At 52.5% G+C, this 18,971-nt stretch overlaps 1 protein-coding gene and 1 long non-coding RNA gene across 2 annotated transcripts in view; one reads left to right on the top strand and one right to left on the bottom strand.

Moving 5' to 3' along the window:
• Positions 1–7,096, bottom strand: part of MBP (myelin basic protein) — a 116,790-nt gene extending 109,694 nt beyond the window's left edge. The window contains exon 1 of the mRNA XM_088019538.1: positions 7,006–7,096. The gene's annotated coding sequence lies outside the window, so the exon portion shown is untranslated. The remainder of the gene's footprint in view (positions 1–7,005) is intronic.
• Positions 7,097–12,759: 5,663 nt separating this feature from the next.
• LOC114208807 (uncharacterized) lies at positions 12,760–17,972 on the top strand. The gene is made up of 4 exons (XR_003609144.2): positions 12,760–13,399; positions 13,980–14,120; positions 15,156–15,269; positions 17,712–17,972. It is a non-coding gene; the product is annotated as an uncharacterized LOC114208807 (long non-coding RNA).
• The last annotated feature ends 999 nt before the right edge of the window (positions 17,973–18,971 follow it).

Here is an 18,971-nt window from a genome sequence, read left to right as displayed (position 1 = left end):
CTTCCCCCCGCGGGGTGGTCCCCCCACTGCATAGTTGTCTGCATGCAGCTCGGGGCCTTGAGCAGACATTTTGCCGAGGGAAACCTGTCTGTGTGCTTCTAAGGCCCCGAATAATACAGAGGGGCCCTTCAGGCAAGAGCTACACCCATTTTATCTTGGTGTACCTAGAAACCCAGAGCGGAGCATTCTGCACATCACAGTCAATGGATTTTAAAAAACTAATCATGCATTTGCCGTATTTGGGAAGCCTGCAACCTAGCTCTGTACTGTTTGCTTTCGTAGCAAGTTTAGCAAAAATGTGAGGTTTCAACGATACGGGAGAATATGGATGAAGAATACGAGCATCGTTGTTAAAGATGCTCACACTTACCAGGCAGGACAACGATGCTATTCTCTGAATGTGGACAGAGCAACAAACATAATGAGACAAATCAAAGTATCAAAGTATAGAATTTTATCTTCCATGAGTCACTCCTTCTAACACAAAGTCATTTTATCAGTGAAACGCACAGATTTTGTTGATGTTATTCAAATGCATGTTTGTGAGCATGTGCGTGTGCACTGGGATAGCCCCATGTAGGCATGACACACACTCTGGCACGCGTCACCCTTCCCCTCTTCCACTTAGAGCAGGGGTCCTCGGAGTTTCCTTGGGAGCTCATTAAAATACATATTCCTGTGCCCGATCCCCGAGACTGTGGTTGGTGTGCCAGAAATGGGGGCCTAGGACTCTGCATTTAATAAAAATTCCAGATGAATTTTTATTCATCTGGTCTGCGGGTGGTTGGCAGACCACCCAAGGGCAAACAGGCACCAGTCCTGGCCCTCAGCCTCGTGAGAAGACACGGAGTCGGGCTGGCTGGCTGTGGCAGGGAGCTGGCTGGCCCACCACCAAGCCGCTCGTGCCCCCCCACTAGCCACCTAAACAGATGCAGGCAGGTTTTTTCTGTGTGCGTTCTGCCTCTAGGTTTCCAGGTCAGACTCCGGAAGGAAGGGTTACATCCGAGTGAGTCTTTCTTCCTGTCTCTTTAGGCTGGTGGTTGGTGGGGAGGTGGCCTCCTGCGTCTACATGGTCTTTGCGGACGGAGCTGTGCTGTATTTGGCTGCTGTTTACTCCCAGTGGCCAGGCGGCGTTGACAGACACTCCTAACTGGACGGGAGGGTAGGATGTGGACAGGCTGGTGCCTTGGGGCAGGGGGGGTCCCACGACGCCCAACCCCACGAGGCAGGGCTGCCACCTGTGCAAGGCGGCTATCCAGCGGTGGGCAAGGCCATCAGGGGCCCTCCCCTTACTTACAACACTGGGGCCACCATGCTCACCACCACCTCTGACAAAAATCAAACCCTTGCCCGATTTAACTGCAATACAGAGGAGTCATTCTCTGAATTTCAGAAATCATCACTGCGGGAAGGCACATCACACCGGCAGGGCCATGTCTCAGCGAGCCCCACTCTCAGAAGTCACTGCACTGCTGCTTCCAGCTAGGAGCTGTGGGGTGGTGGAGACATGGGGTAGTGGAGATGGGGAGCCGTGGGGTGCTGGAGACATGGGGTACTGGAGACATGGGGAGCTGTGGGGTGGTGGAGACATGGGGTAGTGGAGACGGGGAGCCGTGGGGTGCTGGAGACATGGGGTAGTGGAGACGGGGAGCCGTGGGGTGGTGGAGACATGGGGAGCCGCGGGGTGCTGGAGACACAGGGAGCCGCGGGGTGGTGTAAATGGGGAGCCGCGGGGCGGTGGAGACATGGGGAGCCGCGGGGTGCTGGAGATGGGGAGCCAGGTGCCCGAGTGGGCAGCACGGCGGTGGGCCACAGCTCTGTCCCTGGCAGGCCCCAGGCTGCAGGGTGGGATGTGGCTCCATGAGCAAGCGTGGGCCCCAGCAGCGGAGCGCTCAGAGTGCACAAAACGTCAAGATGGTTGGCACTGAATGTTGACCACTGACCAGAACAAAACCCAGCGTGCAAGTACAACCAAGTCACGTCTGCTTGCAAACGAAGCATCATCACTACTCACTGTTCGCTAGATGGTTTTAAAACTGGGGAGATATAAACCAAATCCAAGCCTTCATTACCGCATAGTCAAAATCCACGTGCTGTTAAAAACCACTGTATTTAATACAATGTACTAAACGGCTCTTGCAAGTATTTTTGTTTTCGACTTTGCAATACATACCAAGGAAAAGCATCTCACCCTCAAGAAAAACAGCCAAGGGGTTCTGAGCAGAAACTCATTTCCTCTAAGCAGGCTGTGGCTTCAGGCCGCAGAGAAACCCCCCTCACGCTCTGGAAGGCGCCACTGTCCTTGTAACCATCTCTAGCCACTGACTCCTTTTCAACGCCAGTGTCCGTTCTGATGTGGTGTATCATATCACCATCAAGAGAGATGTTCTCAAGTTTCTGCAGGTGAAAAATTTGACTGTTTTCCTATGTAATTCTTTCCTTCCAAGGGCAGCTGCTTGGCAAAGGCCCCTGGTTTCTGCGCACTCCCCAGGTGCTCATGCGGCCTTCAAGGGACAGGGGGGATCAAGCTCCTGGGCCTGGGGGCACCACTCAGGGGTGGCTGGGAAGCGTGAGGGCAGCTCCATCCCCTGACCCGGGGGCCTCTGACGTGTGAGGATGAGTTCTGGGGGGCCTGAAAGGAGGAGAGATTCAGGACATGTGTTCTCAGACCTCACACCTCACACATGTCACTCGACAGGCCTGCTCCCCCCGAGAACTCGGGTTTCTTGCGTGTAAACCGCGGACAGGATGCTGCTGGACTCGGGGCGTAGCCCAGGGACTGCGGAGAGGGCATATGGCCAGGCCTCCCCATCGGGAAGTGCAGCCTCCCTCCAGAGCCCTAAGGGCACCAGTAGTCTGTCTGTGTCCTTTCAGAAAACAAATCTGTCTCAGGGCAGGGGGAGAGTAACTAGGGCTTTTAATGGATTTTATATATGTCCTGAAAATACACGTATTATGAAAGAACAATGTCCTATAAAAATAAACTCTTGATTTGAGAGATTCAGAGGACTAAACCTTATTTAAAATAATATTTGGGGTGCGCCTAGATGGCTCAGATGGTTAAGGGTCTGACTCTTGATCTCGGCTCAGGTATTGATCTCAGTGGTCGTGAGTTCAAGCCCCATGTTGCATGGAGCCTGCTTAATAAAGCAATAAAAAATAAAATAACACTTGGGGAACAGAGTGGTTGCTCTTATCGTGCAGAATGCTGCTTTAACCTCCCGAGGACAAAGGTGTCAAGGAGCAGTGCCCCCAACATCACCCACCTGGACTCCAGGTGTGAACAGGTGGGCTGTGTGCGCAGAAGTGTGGGGCGTAGTATGAACTAGGCCGTCAGACGCTGAGAAACCCTATTCCCCACCTCTGCCCTCTGTCCTCGTAGCCCGTCTTCCCGTGTTCTTTCCCCTTTATTACTTGCCTTTTGGTATATTTTTTATATTTGTCTCTACTATAAAACTAAGCATGCAATTTGGTTAATATCACTTACGAATAAAATCTTATTTTCCTTCTTTTATTTTGGAAAATGTTAACCCCTTCACTCTTAAGGAATGTGAATTAATTTAAAAGGAAATCAAAATCCCATTGAGAGTTTTATAGACATAAACAAGGCCATTCTAACCCTTGCGCGGAAAGGCACAGGACTTGGAGGGGTCACCACGATTTTAATAAGAAAAACAAAGTAAGAGGACCCACTCTTCCCAACGTTAAGGTTTACTGTACCGCTAAGGTAATCAAGCCAGTGTGGTACTGGTGGAGGGACAGATCCCTGGATGGGTGGAACAGAACCCAGAACAGAGAACCAGACCCACGCAAATATGTGGAAACGATTTCTGACAAAGGAACAAAGCAACTCAAGTGAGAAGCGATCTTTTGTTCCACAACAGCCCAGGAGCAACAGGATACTCCTAGGCAATAATAAACCAAAGCAAAATGAAAAGCCCTCAACGTACACCTCACACTTTATACAAGTGTTAACTCCAAATGGACCACAGATTTAGGTGTAAGATGCAAAACTATAATACATAGAAAAAAAAAAACGGAGAAAAATCTCCAGGACCTCAGGCTAGGCAGACAGTTCTCACCATCCCCCCCATCACAATCCATGAAAGGGAAAATTAGTAAACTGATCCCGTCAAAAGGAAAAACTTTCTATCAAAAACCCTGTGCAGAAGATGGAAGACATATAAATGAAGGAAAATAAAAGAAGGAAAATAAGGTTTTATTCATAAGATGAGTGCCAACCATTGGGACCAATGTCTAGAACATAGAAAGAATTACCGAGACCAAACGCCCAATTACAACATGGGCAAAGACACGAACCGGCTGTTCACTGTAAGGGTGTGCAGATGGCATACACATGCATGAAAATCCTCAACGTCATTTTCCATGAGGGAAATGCAGATTAAAATCACAATGTCACCACACATCTCATGATAGAACAGCTAAAATAAAAAGTAGCAATGGTGCCAAATGCTGTCAAGGTTGTGTGCACATCCTGGTCACTCCCACCTTGTTGGTGGGATGCAATAGTGCAGCCCTTCTAGAAAAGAGGAAGGCAGTTTTTTATAAAATTGAACGTGTGCTTACCTTACTGTACTCTTGGGCATGCCTTCCCAAAGAAATGAAAGCTATGCTCACACAAAAACCTGTACGTGGATGTTCAACACAATTTTATTCACAATAACCAAAAAGTGGCAACGATCCACGTGCCCTTCAAAGAGTGAATGGTTAAAACAAAACAGAACAAAAACCCAGAATGGTGGGGCATCCACAGCCGCTCAGGAATAAAAAAAGAACATACACTCAACTGAACAGATCTCAAGAGAATTGTACTTAGTGAAAAAGCCGATCAAAAAAGGTTGCATATTGTATGACTCTGTTTATACAGCATTCTCGAAATGATGAAATTATAGAAATTGGGGAACAAGACGAGTGGCGCCAAGGGCTTGGGGAAGGAGAAGGGAGGGCGTGGGCTGCAGCTGGAGGGGACAGCGTGCACAACCCAGAGGTGGAACTGTCTGCCCCGACTCTTGGTGACCACACGATCCGACAAACACTTAAAAAGTTCAGGTGGCAAGAAAATCACAGAGCAGGCTGCCGCCGGTTCCACCTCCCACGACATCCTCCACCCCCGTGCGGTCACTGTCCCCGCGGACCTGGCAGCAAGACCCGACCTTCACAAGCCACCAAGCAGCGATTCAATGTCAAATCACAGAGCAAGCACCTTGTCTTACACTTTCTCATCTTTGGGCAGAAGTGTGATACGTTAGAAAGATTTTCAAAGTGGATCTGAACCAAATAGATTTTGTTCGACCCCGATTAATAAAAGTAGTCATTTCAGAACAGCTAAATTCTTGAGAGTTCTTGCTAATCAACACTGTATGATAATTTTTAACTAGATCCCTTCCCTTCAGGTTTTTGTTTATTCCACTTAAAACTATTGATGGGCCCTTTTCCTTGTCTGGTAGAAACATATTATCAGGCCGACGGCCCTCAGCAGGTCACTTGGGCCACCCTTCAAAGAAGGGCTGCTCTGTTCAACTTCCCCAGCTCCCGGCACCAGGCAGTAATGTCCGAGGGGGCCCCGCCACCACCCACAAGTGACCCGCCAGTGAGCCTGTGGTCCCAAGCCACCCCCTGAATTGTGGGCCATGGTCTGTAAAATGTCCCTCTGACCCTGGTGAGTTAAAATCTCAAATAACCACAGGTGTTAGATAGGGTGCTCGCTACAGTTCCCTTCCTCTGAAAAACTCTTTCTAGCCCAGTGTGGGTGCCCCTTGCTGGGTCAGCCAGAGGCCCCCCTGAACCATGTTTACACCCCTCAGCATACATCCCAGCCACCTCATGCGCCTGCCACGGATGCAGAGTTGAACTGCACACATGTTGTTGATTCTCACGTTGTCGCAATTGGAAAACAGAGAACAGGAACCAGAACGCGCCTACTTCCTGCCAGAGTCTTACTGAGATCCCCAAAGAAACTTAAATGTTTTGCAAACCCCAATCTATCTTCCGAAACAGAAGGCAAAAGTGGATCCTAAAAGAAACCTGGAGCTGCCACACCAGCATCCCACAAGACCCAGGGCCACCGCGGGGGGGTGGGGGGTGGGGGGGGTGGGGGGGTGGGGTGGGGTGGGGGGGGTGGGGTGGGGTGGGGGGGGTGGGGTGGGGTGGGGGGGTGGGGTGGGTGGTTAGCGCAGTGACGGCAGAACACACACACCCTGGGGGCCTCCACCCCCGGCGTCGGGCACAGGAGGGGCGCGCGCCGCCAGGTCACAGGCGCCAGGCGCGCAGGTGGCTGCAGGTGGACCCAGGCGGCTGTAGGTGGGCGCAGGCGGCTGCAAGGGGCTGCAGGCAGCACGCGCTGGCGCTGGGACAGGCCCCGCGAAGGCGGAAGCCAGGCAAGTCTCCAGTCGCCGCCCCCCAGTGATCAAAGGGAAACTTGCTTCGTTCCGGGGTGGGGGGGGGCCGGGGGGGGCGTCCGCGGGGCTCAGCGCGTGGAATTAGTAAACACTTCGAACTGGCAGGGACCCCCAGCCTGCCCTTCGGTTCGCCCCCAGCACCCATCTCCATGTCGCCCGGAGCCGCCTCTTTCGACCCTTGTCACCTCCCACCCCTAAACCCCACCCCCACCCCCACCCCCACCCCTAGGCCGCGCGCTCTTCCCGAGACCTTGCCTCGGGGCCTGGCCGGAGGCCACACCTGGAAACCCGTGGAGTTCCAGCGCCCGCCGCCGCAGACCGGCGTCTACACCCGCGCCCACCCACTCGCAGGGAGGCCTCGGGCTGCCACCTGCCCGCCACCTGCGCCGCTGCCCAGGACAGCCCCGCGCCCCGAGTCCCGCCCAGGTGCCCGCGGTGCCCGCTCGGGGGCGCGGAAACAAAGCCCCGGGCCACCTCGCCCGCCCCCCCCCCACCCCCACCCCCCCCCCACCCCCACCCCCCCCACCCCCCCCACCCCCCCCCCACCCCACCCCCCCCACCCCCACCCCCAGCCACGATCACCCACCGCGCTCTCGCCTCTCCGCAGCCCGGGCCCCACTCGTGAGCAGCCGGGGCCCGGAGCTAGCTGCCAGCGCCGCCTTCCGTAGAGGGAGACGCGGGCCGCCAGGGCCGGAGGCTCGTCCTCGCTGGTTCGCGGCGGTGACTGACGGCGGCAGCTCCAGGGCCGGGCGCGCACCCCGCCTCCCGCCCCCGCCGCCCGGGCTTCCTGCGAGCCAGGTAAACACGCCCGCCGAGCGGAGCCCGCCCACCTGCCGCCCCGCCCCGCGCCGCCCGCCGCCCGGACCTCCTCGGGGACCGCCTGGCCACGCGGAGCACCGCGGACGCGCGGGGACCCGGGCGCAGAGTTGGCGCCGGCGTGGCGGGGCCGGACTTGGCCGCCGCAGAACCCCTGCTCTCTGACCCTTTCCCGGGGCTTAGCCTCTGAAACCACCCTCACCGGCCATGGCCACGAGGGACCTGAGATAACATCGCCTCATTTCACAGCATGGGGACCCAGTCCAAAGCGGCTGCTGGCCCGAATCCACCCCGACCCCGGTTCAGTGCCGGGGCTGATGCTCCCCTGTCTCCCAAGCCTCACCTTTGCGAGCCCCAGGTGATGAGCTTTGCATGGGTCCTAGCACCATGAACGGGCGCTCCGCTGGAGAACGCGCGTTTCCCCCGAGGAGGCAGGCAAAGGGCACACATAAAACAGACCAGAAAATGCCCAAGGGGGAGGGGGCGGGCCCTGGGTTCTGCCGCGCCCAAGCCTCTGTTGACCCGCTGGCAGTGTCACGCTCTTGATCCGAAGGAAGCTGCTGTCGGGACGTTAGTCACCTGGGCGCACAGGTTTGGTGGTCCCATGGACTCTTCCCTGTGTTCTTGGCCTCCTCCCGGCAGCGGGAAAGCAGGAGGGAGGGGGGAGAGCCGAGATGCTGGCGTCCTTCCTGACTCAGGTTCCCGGTCAGCGGAGCTGAATCCGACACTCTCTGGAGCCCTCCTGGACCCACTGGTGTATGTTAGGAGTTAGGGGGAAGTCTGGTTTGGCAAGAGGCGGAGAGCCCTTGTCCCCTGGGCCACCTGTGTGCAGTGCCAGCGTTCCCTGCCCAAACCAGCTGCCCTCCTATTCCCAAGGGATCTAGCAACCACGCTCAAACGCAGATGATTGTAAGAGAAGTATGTCCAAGGTAATAGAAGTGTTGAACCTGATCCTGTCCTCAGAAGAGGCCGGTGAGAGGAGAGAACACGATATTCCCAACTTTGAATGGGGGTCAGCAGGGAAAGGGGATGCTGGTTGTGCCAAACCTCCTAATTTTTCTGCTTCGTGCCTTCAGAGATGGGTAAACAGGGTGGGAGTAAGGGAGTCAGACGCTCGCTGTGGGCGCACAGGGCAGTGAATCAAAGCCGGGAAGCTCCCAGGTCCCTGACTCAAACCACTCATCACAGCCCACCCCCCACCCCCCACGCCAAACTTCTTAAAGGTCAGGCCAGGGCAACCCAGAAACCGCGCTCCATTTGGATGCCTGTTTTGGCATCACAAACAGCTTCTCCTCCCCACAGATGTCTCTTTGCTTCTTCCTGGGGTGAGTGGGCCGCAGAGGGCCTGGGTCCTGCCCTGCAGACCTGAGTGAAGGCTGGGCTGTGGGGAGTCCCACGGTGAGTAGGTCGTCTCTGCAAACGTCAGGCTTGCCAGTTACAACTCTTTTTAAAGTATTTATAAAATTCCACTATGTTGTTGTGTGGGAATAGAGTGCCCCCAAATTCACATTCAGGAGTTCATCAAGGAAAGTGTATGTGAGGAAGACTGTGCAGTAGAGCAATGGATCGGCATTCAGAAGGTCCAGTCCCAGGGACGTCCCCTCCCTCTGGAGGCGGAGGTGGGGGTCGGCACCTCATGCGTTACTTAGAGACAGCCACACACCTTTAACAAAATACAGAGGTTCATTTTGCTGAATAAAATTGAAAGGGGTCTTTTGACAAGTAAGGGAGAAATGAGCCAAGCCTCATTGTCTCTTTGACATTTCTGAGAAAATCGTAATTCCAATTCCCTCCGACCCTCGTACACTTCAGATAACTTCGTGTGGCAGCAAATTCCACAATATGTTGTGCGTGATACACACTCAGTAATTTTTGTTCAGTGGAGCTAAACTTCAGCTTACTGCCGAAGGAAGTAAACTTCAGCTTACCGCTGAAGCTAAAGGAAGTAAACAAATCAATCTAAATAATTTCCAGTAGATCAGACTGCATGCATTTTGAGTTTACTTTAGTTTCCTTGTCAACAGACTTACCTTTGTAATTATATTTTTGTGTAGACAAGGACTGAACCTCATTTTCATCCTGATTTGTAATTAACAATTTGCTGGGGATATTCATAAAGCAGATAATTTACCTGCATAGGGTTGAATGTTGACTGTTTCACCATAAATTCCAGTTAGTATGTGGATAGACTCTGCTCAGGTCACAAACACCAGATGAGGTGCATGAACATGGAACTCAACAGCTCACCCAACAGAAAGATCACGGGTAGACAGAGGGCCATGTAAGCAGGCTGCCTGAGGAAGATAAGGACCTGACCCTTATAAAGAAGAATCAAGGAGAAAAATAAGACAGGGAAGGGGGAGAGCAAGTGCTGATGGAAGCAAGCCATGTAGATATCTCGGGGGTGGGGGTGCAGGAGCACATTCTAGGAAATGGGGACAGCAAGTGCAAAGGTCCTGGGGCGGGCAGAACTAATTGGTCAAGAAATCCTAGGAGCCCACTGTGGCTAGAGGAGAGAGCAGTGGAGGGAGCATGTTAGGAAAAGAGATGGGAGATCGAGCCTGCGGACACACCACAGAGGGTGTGAGCAGCTGGAGGAATGACTTTGCCACTGACAAGGGAGCGGTCAGGAGCCCTCTTTTGGACACAGCTCTTTGGTGTCTGAGTGGAGATTGAGTCGGTGTGTTTAATAGAGAGGGGGGATCTGGGTGGGAGCTTGGGGGAGGCATTTGCTGAGGCTCCACCTGACATTACAGATGGGGCAGGTGAGAGGCGGAGCCACCCGAGGACTCTCGGGAGGGGGCCACATTCTGTGGGGGCTCCTGGGCTTAGGGGCATGGAGGTTTTGGGTCACCTTTGCCAGGACTGGGGTGACAGCCTGACTGGAGTAGGGGGCAATAGTGTTGGGGGCAATCGGAGACAGCACCTGCACACCCTCCTTTCCGGGAGTTCGCTAAAGGGGTGAAGCAACTGGGGGCAAGGTGGGGGCAGCCAGAGGAGCCAAGAGATGGTTATTCCTCAGGATGTGAGAAAGGACAGCCTGTTGGAACACAGACAGAACCTTCTGGAGAGAAGGGCGCCTAGCTGCCCACATTCCTGTTTGGAAGTGCTCCTCAAGGACTGTAAATGTCCCTCTTTTAACATTTTCTTACACTCATGGGCACACGTTTTGTGGGGCCCAATGCTCATAAAATTTGGGAACCCTTTTTAAGAAACAGAAGAATAGGAATGCAGCGAGGTAGGGGGCTGGGGAGGGGCCGTGCCGTTTCAGCTGCATGAGCGCCCAGCAGCCCCTCTGTGGTCTGTGGTCCTGGCAGGTGAACGCCCTCATTAAACAGGAGGGCCCCAGCCCCCGGTGCATCTCTCCCGGGCCCTTGGACCCCCTGTTCCTGTGACTGTGACTTCATTTCTTCACAATCCTAGTGAGGTGGGACTAGGGTTGTTTCACACTTTATAAATCCATTAGCCTTCAAGACACATTGCCACTTGCAAGTCTGTTTTATAACATGCTCACCACCACCCGTTATGGGGATACGATCTTGTATTTGAAGCTTTTGGCTAAATTGTGCAAGGGAAATGACACCCAGGAGTTTTTACTGGAATGAGTGAGTATTCTTCGTGACTTTTAATTATGTTACATCTTAAAATATTCGATACTAACTGGTGATTTGAAAGAAACCAAACCATTGTTCAATCAATCTGCATATCTACATTTCTGCCTCTGGGATCAAACATTTATATATAACTGTTCTTATGGCAACCAAAATCAACAATTTCAGAGGTCGGTTTTGGTGAGGAAAATAGAATTTGCTTCTGTTTGGCAGGAGGATATGTACCACAGGCTATTAAAATAAATGCAAACGAGCACGGATTATATGGGATCATCGGTGATTTTATCTCTATGGTAGCCTAAGATACGATCCAGTTTACACAAAGAAAAGCAGTCTATTCTATCCCAGACTTGAAGAAATGTCACATTTCCCTAAGATCCTGGGTCCTCAGATCTGACCTTACTAATCACAGAAATGCACGCATCCTGCTGCTGCGGCCCTCTGGCCCTCGCCCGCCCCTGCCGGCGTCCTGTCCACCTGGGCAGGGTCTCACAGAGCGCCCAGGGCCCACACGGGCCTAGGAAGCATCTGACCCTTCAGGTTCCCCACCATCTCACTCTCCCCTGCACCTCCAAGTGCAGCAACCTTCCCAGGTCACTTGGCTAGCCAGCGCCCAGCCGGGATCCAAGGGCATGTCTAAAGGAGAAGGAAAACGTATCCTCCCATGTGGGTGAAAGTGTGGGTGTCCCGGCAGATCCAATGCCCGGACCAGGACACTGGTCTCTGAATTCCTCACAGTCAGCTCCATCCCTGGTGAGCTTCTCCCCTCACTGCCCCACAGAGCAGCTCCTCGCAGCTCCAGGGCTCCCAGCTGCGCCCTGCAAGTCCAGGGCAGCTGTGGGCTGGGACCACTTTAACTCTTGGGACCACCCTTGGCCTGAACCAGGGGAGTGGGATTCCTTGAGCCAAGGCATGGGGGGCAGCTTCTGGGAGTGCACGTGCCTCTGGAGCTGGTATCCGGGTGCCTTCACTGAAGGAGGGGACGTGGCTTCTGGACAGTGAGGTCTGCAGCGAAGAGAGGGCAGGGCTCACTTAGGGCTTCTGCACATGCACTCACCTTCGCCTTCCCATGCAGTGAAGCCAGATCTCACCCAGACTCACACCAGCTCTTAGCTCAGGACTCCAGGTGATGCCAAGCCCTCTCACCCCATCTGGGGGTAGCTCCTGGGGATCTGTGGCTGTCCCCATGACCACAGGAGAGGTAAACAAGGACGAATTGTAATGAAAGTTCGGGTGGAAAGGAGGAGAGCAGAAAACCCGCTGCACTGGCTGTTTGGGGGTGGACAGAACAGCCCGGGGCCCCCAGTGGCTGTGTGTCCAGCAGAGCATCCCGCAGGCCTGGGCCCATGGGTCCCTCGGGGATGGCGCCGGGGATGCCTTCCCGTCACCACCCTGTGAAGCCACTTTCTGGCTGGAGAGATCTGAGGGCCCGGGGGTTTGCCTGGGGGGGAGGAGACCCGCTGTAGGTTTCCAGTCTCTTGGCAGTACAACCTTTTTAACAAGTTGGGTTCTGCCCTATTTGTTTCCTGTTGGTTGCTTAGTAACAAGCAGCCCTGCTTCTCAGTCACTGCCTCTGAGCTGGAGTTCACTGGGGCGGGAACTCTGCTCCTAGAACAGGCCCTCCCTTGGCTCCACTTGGCATTTAAGTGCTTTGCCTCAGGGCTGCTCAGGTAGAAGGTGGAGGGCGCTTCCTCCCTGCCCAGTGGGGTGGCCCTGCAGGCCACGGAGACTCCACCTTCAGGACCAGAAATGAAGGAGAGCCAGTGGCCTGGGAAAGGCTTGAAGATCATTGTTCCCCTCCGCCTCCATCTTCCCTTCTATTAAGTTCCTGCTTCCCTGCGGACACTGGCTCAGCCCCAGGGGGCGGGGGGTGGGGTGGGGAGAGATCCCTGCAAGGCTCTGGGTCCCCAGAGGGCCCCTGCTTTGGATTGCATGCCACAGGGAGACAGGTTTTCTGTGCGCCAAGCCATCGTCTGGTTGTCTCTGTCCGCAGCAGCTGTCCATCTCCAGAGGATCTATTCCCTGAGGGGCTTACGCTCTCTCTCATTTGGAATTGTCCTGCCATTCCCGAGTCCTGTGGCTGGCGGTCACCCAGTGCCAATGGCCAACCGAGGTCGTTTAGACACATGCTCGCTTTAAAAGGTCAAGGATGGCCAATCACTGCCCACCTCCAATGTGGCCAGTTCCATATTCATTCTGTATCAAGCTGCTCGTAACAACATCGCACTCCTGGACCAAATTATTTATTGGGTGCAAGTAGAAGAAAACCAACATGAATGACTTGAGCAATTAAAGGACTCCGTTGCGTGTTGTCACAGAAAGTTCAGATAGAAGCTACCTTCGAGTACAGCTGGATGTGGCAGCTCAGGTGCCGTGACGAGGGCCCCTTTGCTGCCTGGGCTTCGAAGCAGGGTGTTGTTTTTCCTCAGGGCTTCCAGCAGCTCATGTTCCTCGTTTGGATTCAATCTTCAGATGAGAGCCTGGGGCTTCCATCCAGTGGGGCCAGCTGAGCTTGCATGATCCCTGATGACCGGAAGGGATGGCATCACTCCGGTGAGTTTAGGAAGAAGCTGTCAGCCCCACCAGGAGCAGCGGCAGCTCACGTTTGCATGGGACATGCCCTTAAGGAAGATTTTTGTCACAGTGACATGCTGAGTTTTAGCACAGGAAGAGCATGGACACAGGAGGCAGGCCATCTGCTCCACAACAAAACTAGCTGTGGGACCTGGGGTGAGCTCGTTAGCCTGTACGGGACTCAGTCTCTGCACTTGTGAAGGGCGGCCATAGTTCCGCGCTTATCCCTCCCATGGTCCCAAGGGTCACGTGAGATGGTGGGTGTGGGGTGCCCAAGCAGGGCCTGGCACCCTGTAAAGACTGAGTGTCTGCCGTGCATTTTTGATACATGCCAGAAATAAAAACTGTTAGTGGAATAATCGCAGGGAGTGTTCACAACCAGGCCAACAGATTAGACTTGGATCGAGGCCGTGAGGCTAGAGCTTGATAAGGTTGGACAGGGGTAATGACAACGACCTCCTGTTTCCGGGGAGCACTGAGCGCTGGAGGGTGTTCGAGATGCTTACTCTCTTAAGTGGGGTGAACATGCTCTTTGAAATGTCGCCTACCGCCCGCACAGGAACTCGGGGCTGATGACTTGAAATCATGGGGTGAAGTGAGAGACGCTTCGCCGTCTTGACAGTGTGAGAGCCTGTCGCGGGGCACGAACTCCTCCCTGAGTGAACCTGTGTCCCCGCGCACCCGAGCCGCGTCAGGACAGGTGGGTCCCTCCTAACCGCCCATGGAACAGGGTGGAGCGTTCGCGCCCCTTGTCCCTGTCGCCTGCACACACCTGCTCCAAGGCTGTACGGCGTCCAACTCCATGGGACGAGGCCACACACAGGTTAAAAAGAAGTTACATTTTTAACATTTAGTGGGGGCTCTTAAAGGCTCAGCCTGCCTTTCCAAGTATTTTCTGGTCCCCTTCTCTCTCTCTCTCTCCTCCCTGCCTCTCTTCTCTCCATATATATCTGTACATACGTACATGTCTACAAATAATACCTCACCAGAGGGTCTGAGTGCTTGTGCCACGGGAAGGGAGTCGGTGGCGGGAACTTGGGCGGTGGCCGCACCACTGTGAGCCGCTGAGCGCCAGTGGCGTGTCGTCTCTCGGCTAAGTGGACAGTGCCCTCCAGGTGCTGGGGTGTTCCAAGATGCTTCTCTTGCAAACTAGGAGCAGCTTTCTAAGTGCTTAGGTGGGGGTCCAGTGCCGTCCCTGCCCATCCCTGCTGGTCCCTGCGCTGACGCCCCGGACTCGGAGGGACGGTGGGACACTGCTTGCACAAGTGACCACTGGGCAAGGAGTGACTGGAATTGACTTCGGAATGCCTGTTACACACGGTGTTACTCAAGCACTACCTGCCTGTGGTTGAAAGTTAGAAAATGCATAGACATGGGGCACCTGGGTGGTTCAGTCGGTGAAGCATCTGCCTTCGTCTTGGTCCTGAGATCAAGCCCCACATCAGGCTCCCTGCTCCATGGGGAGTCCGCTTCCCCCTCTCCCTCTGCCCCCCTGCTTGTGTTCTCAATCTCTCTCTCTCTCTGTCAAATAAATAAATAAAATCTTAAAAAAAAAAAAGAAAATGCAGAGACACATTTTTAAAAATAAACAGCTCCAGATTATTATTCTCCTGGGATATAATTACTCGGGCATAGGATGCATTTTCACTTTCAAATGTTGTCATTCGTGCGGTATGAATAAAATTGTAATTGTGCTGTAATTATTATTTTGTAATCTGCTTTTCCTACTTGGCAGGATATCATCAGCTGGTTTTTCCCTATTTTCCACCCATAAAGAGATGCCTGGCTCTTCCCTACTCAGTGTGGTGCTTGGGGACCGGCTGATGGCCTTGCTGGGAGCCTGCTTCTGGTATGTGAGTCTGATGCAAAGGTGCCCTCGTGTCTCGCATCCATCCTTTCCCTCCCTGTTACCCGAGTATACGGGAGTAGAGTGGGTTGCTAGAGTAACACCTCGATACCAAACAGAATGAGGACATATGTGTGCAGACCTGTTTTCTGCCGTCCAAGGGGAAAGAAGAGCTCCTGGGGCGGGGTGGGGGGAGGCGTCCTGAAGCGGAAGTCCAAAGGTGGGATGTAAACCACTCGCTGTCTGGGGCAGAGCTTGGAAAGACGCCAGGGCAGAAGAATACAGAGTATGACACGCACTGACAGCGAAGGACCCCGGCCTGGGGGTGAGGTCCTAGTTTCAACTCCTCTGATCTATCATATCCCGTCAGGTGAGTCACAGATTCTCCTCAAGCAAGGCACAACTTCCTCATCTGCAGAGTAAAATTAGAGGAGGTCGTGAATGGCAAGAGAACGTGTATGAAACACGAGGGAAAATTTGAAGGACCAGTAGAACTACAGTGTTCTTGTTACACAAGAATAAAAAGTCTTTACTTTGTGTTACTTAATCTACTCAAGAGTCCCAGGTGAAACACTCTAAAATAGGTAAATGCACCCATGAGAATCTTGGCAATAATTATGGGATGGATATTGCTGGAATGATCAGTTAACCTGAATCAGATACCAGCGGCCTCCCCGAGCAGGCTTATGTCCTCACTCTATCAGTACGGACCTGACCTGGCCCCTGCTTGGAGAAAAGCCAACGACAGTCCAGATTTACAGAGAAAAATTTAAAAACCAAAAGATTCTTTTAGAGGTTCCTGAGTGGCTCAGTCAGTGAAGCATCTGCCTTCGGCTCCGGTCATGATCCCAGGATCGAGTCCCACGTCGGGCTCCGTCCTCAGCGGGGAGTCTGCTTCTCCCTCTGCCCCTCCTCCAGCTCATGCTTGCACTCACACACTCTTTCTCTCCCTCTCTCTGAAATAAATAAATAAAATCTTTAAAGAAAAGTAAAATAAAAACCATAAGATTCTTTTGAAAGTTCCCTTCATTCATTTTAGGTGAATTATTTGTAATTCCATTTATAATTCGAACACACCTTTATGAAGTAATGGATACCATGGGTTTAGACCCAGAACTCACAGCATCTTGTTCTAACAATGCCACGCTGTATGACGTAACGAAGGTGGGGCCATGAGGAGTGAGGGCTGGTGGAGAAGCCACTTGTCACCTGTGTCAGTTTCTCTTCCTATGATAATATTTTCTAGGAAACGGCAGGTTGATCCCCTTGGAGATGACTCTCAACTTCCACTTTTCATCTAGAGGGTTCATAGGCGTTAGCTAGAGACAGTCAGGCGGAGCTCTTCCGAAGAGTTAATGACGCTCTTTCATGGGTGCGTTTAACTTTAACTACATGATCTAAATTGGGAAATGAGACAAATATATAATAATCAAGCTGGCAGAAAAGTGCACTTAAAGCTGATTAAGTATTTAGGAGCAGACTGTCATTATACCTCAGGAGCATCCGGGGAAGCATCTACAGATCAACCTGGCGCCTTTGGGCCGTGTGTGCATTGGAAAGTTCTGACTGTGCCAGGTAGAGCACACAGCCCCCGTCACAAGGAATCGCATCTTTCAGGTTATCCTGGAAATAATAAAAGCCCTTTGCCAGCTGTCCTGCTGCCTCTTGCCACTTTAGTCACTCAGGCAATTTGTTTAGGATTATGGCTTGGAAAAAACTGATCTAATGCCACAAAGAATTTGTTCATTAAGACAATGTATCTAAATACATACACGGGGCTTTTGTCCTTGCAAAAACTGTCAGATGTGGGTTATACATTAATTACTATTCCAGTACGGGAAGGTGGTTAGTCAGGGTTCTCCAGAGAAACAACCAATATGAAGGGGAGATGTCTATGCATGGGTCGGTCCATCTGCCATCTGCAGCAAAGTTCGTTTCAGGGAGTGGATCACAAACCGTGGAGACCCGTTCAGTCTAGAGTTTGCAGGGCAGGCCGGCAGGCTGGGGCCCCGGGCAGAGGCCGATGCTGCAGGCTGGGCTGGAATTCCTTCTCCAGGAAACCTCCGTGTTTGTTCCGAAGGCTTCCAGCTGATACGATGAGCTCCACCCACATTCTCAAGGGTAGTCTTTTTACTGGTGACTGATAGAAGACATTAAGCATGTCTATAAAATACCCGTGTGGACACAGCTAGATTAGTATTTGTCTGAACAGCTAGATGATGTAGACTAGCCAAGCAGACGTAGAAACTCATGGAGGCACTGACCTGCTTCCAGAGAGAATGCGGGAGTCTCGGCAGACTTCCTACTGTCAGTGACTGAATTTATACATAGGCCTTTTCCCCTACAACTTTCAGAGTCCTGGTGAATTTAATGTTTAACTCCTATGGCTGGGGGATAAACATACAAATGTTAAAATGTATTTTTTGTTTGTCTCCAACTCTTTAGGAGCTTTAAGGAAATAATTGCCTTTAGGATAGACATCTGGATGCTTTTAAAAAATAGCAGCATTTGCAAGAGCTGAGAGACAAAGTGCCGGGAAGCGGCCTTGAAGATGTGTGTGCCCGACATGCTGAAGCGTGATGTGTTTTTTGTGCTAATGTGTGCCTCTGAACTTCTTTAAAATGCCAAATTATTCTCTTCGGGGAGGGATGCAATCAGTTCTCTGCTGACTATTATAAAAAATGTAGATAAAAGCAAAATTTCAAATGCTGTTCTACAAAAATTATTGCATCATCTCTGGCTCATTGTGGAACTTTGTACGAGATGTGTGTTGATGTGTGGCTGTGCAGTCCTGCCTTGGCAGATGCAATCATCACCGGTTTTATGAAAAACGCAGTTTATTCATCTGTGCAATATAACCTCTCATGGCAACACGGGTGCAGCCAAGCGCAGCCTTACACAAATGCAGAATACAGTTGGAACCCGGAGCATCTGAAAGGTCGTCTCCTGCCTTCCCCCAAAACACAATTTTCTGCTGGCGGATGATGGAAAGTCTGACATTATAACATTGTAACTTGATTATAAAGCTTTGATTCATGATATCATGCCAATGCCACAGGAGGGGCCAATGACACGGAAGCTCTTAACTACTTTCATTTTGCAGGAACCAGTTTCGAATCTTTCCTGACCTGATTCCTCCAGCGGGGAGGAAGGGGCACCCGCGGGCCACACGCCTGTCGGAACCGGGCTCGCTGTGAGCGCCGCGGTGCTGCATGCCCTCTTGCATTCCCACCTCCCTGTTTCATCCAGAATAAACCTGACCGCAAGTGCTTTTGAAAACCTAGAAACAAAAGTGTTTCGGCATAACTAGGTGACAGTAAGTGCTAATGATGCAAAGAACAACTACAGGAGGTAGAAAGTTCTGGAAGGGAGGGAGAGTGCGGCGGGGAGCAAGACGTCTCGTGACCCGAGCCTGGACAGGTAAGAACAGGAAGATCAGGAAGATCACTGCCGTCGAGGGCTCTGAGACTTGCTCTGAAGATAACCGCTAATCATTAAAAATTCGTAAGCGGGGCAATCTAAGATCATATGTGCTCGGAAATATGTCACACCTTTTAACATGTCCACATGCTCTTGAAGCAAACACCGATTTCTGGAATCACCCTTCTGGGTACCTTGGGTTTTGCAGAGGATATATTGACTGATTTGCATGCTGTCTTCCGTTTCCTTCCCACCTGCTTCACCTTGTACCTGCAACACTCCAGG

The sequence above is a fragment of the Eumetopias jubatus genome, unplaced genomic scaffold (assembly GCF_037043125.1).
Source record: "Eumetopias jubatus isolate StellerSeaLion01/CBP00866 unplaced genomic scaffold, mEumJub1_p1.0 scaffold_16, whole genome shotgun sequence".
Classification (NCBI taxonomy): domain Eukaryota; kingdom Metazoa; phylum Chordata; class Mammalia; order Carnivora; family Otariidae; genus Eumetopias; species Eumetopias jubatus.
The sequence above is the reverse complement of the archived record's forward strand: the minus strand, read 5'-3'. Positions and strand labels throughout refer to the sequence as shown.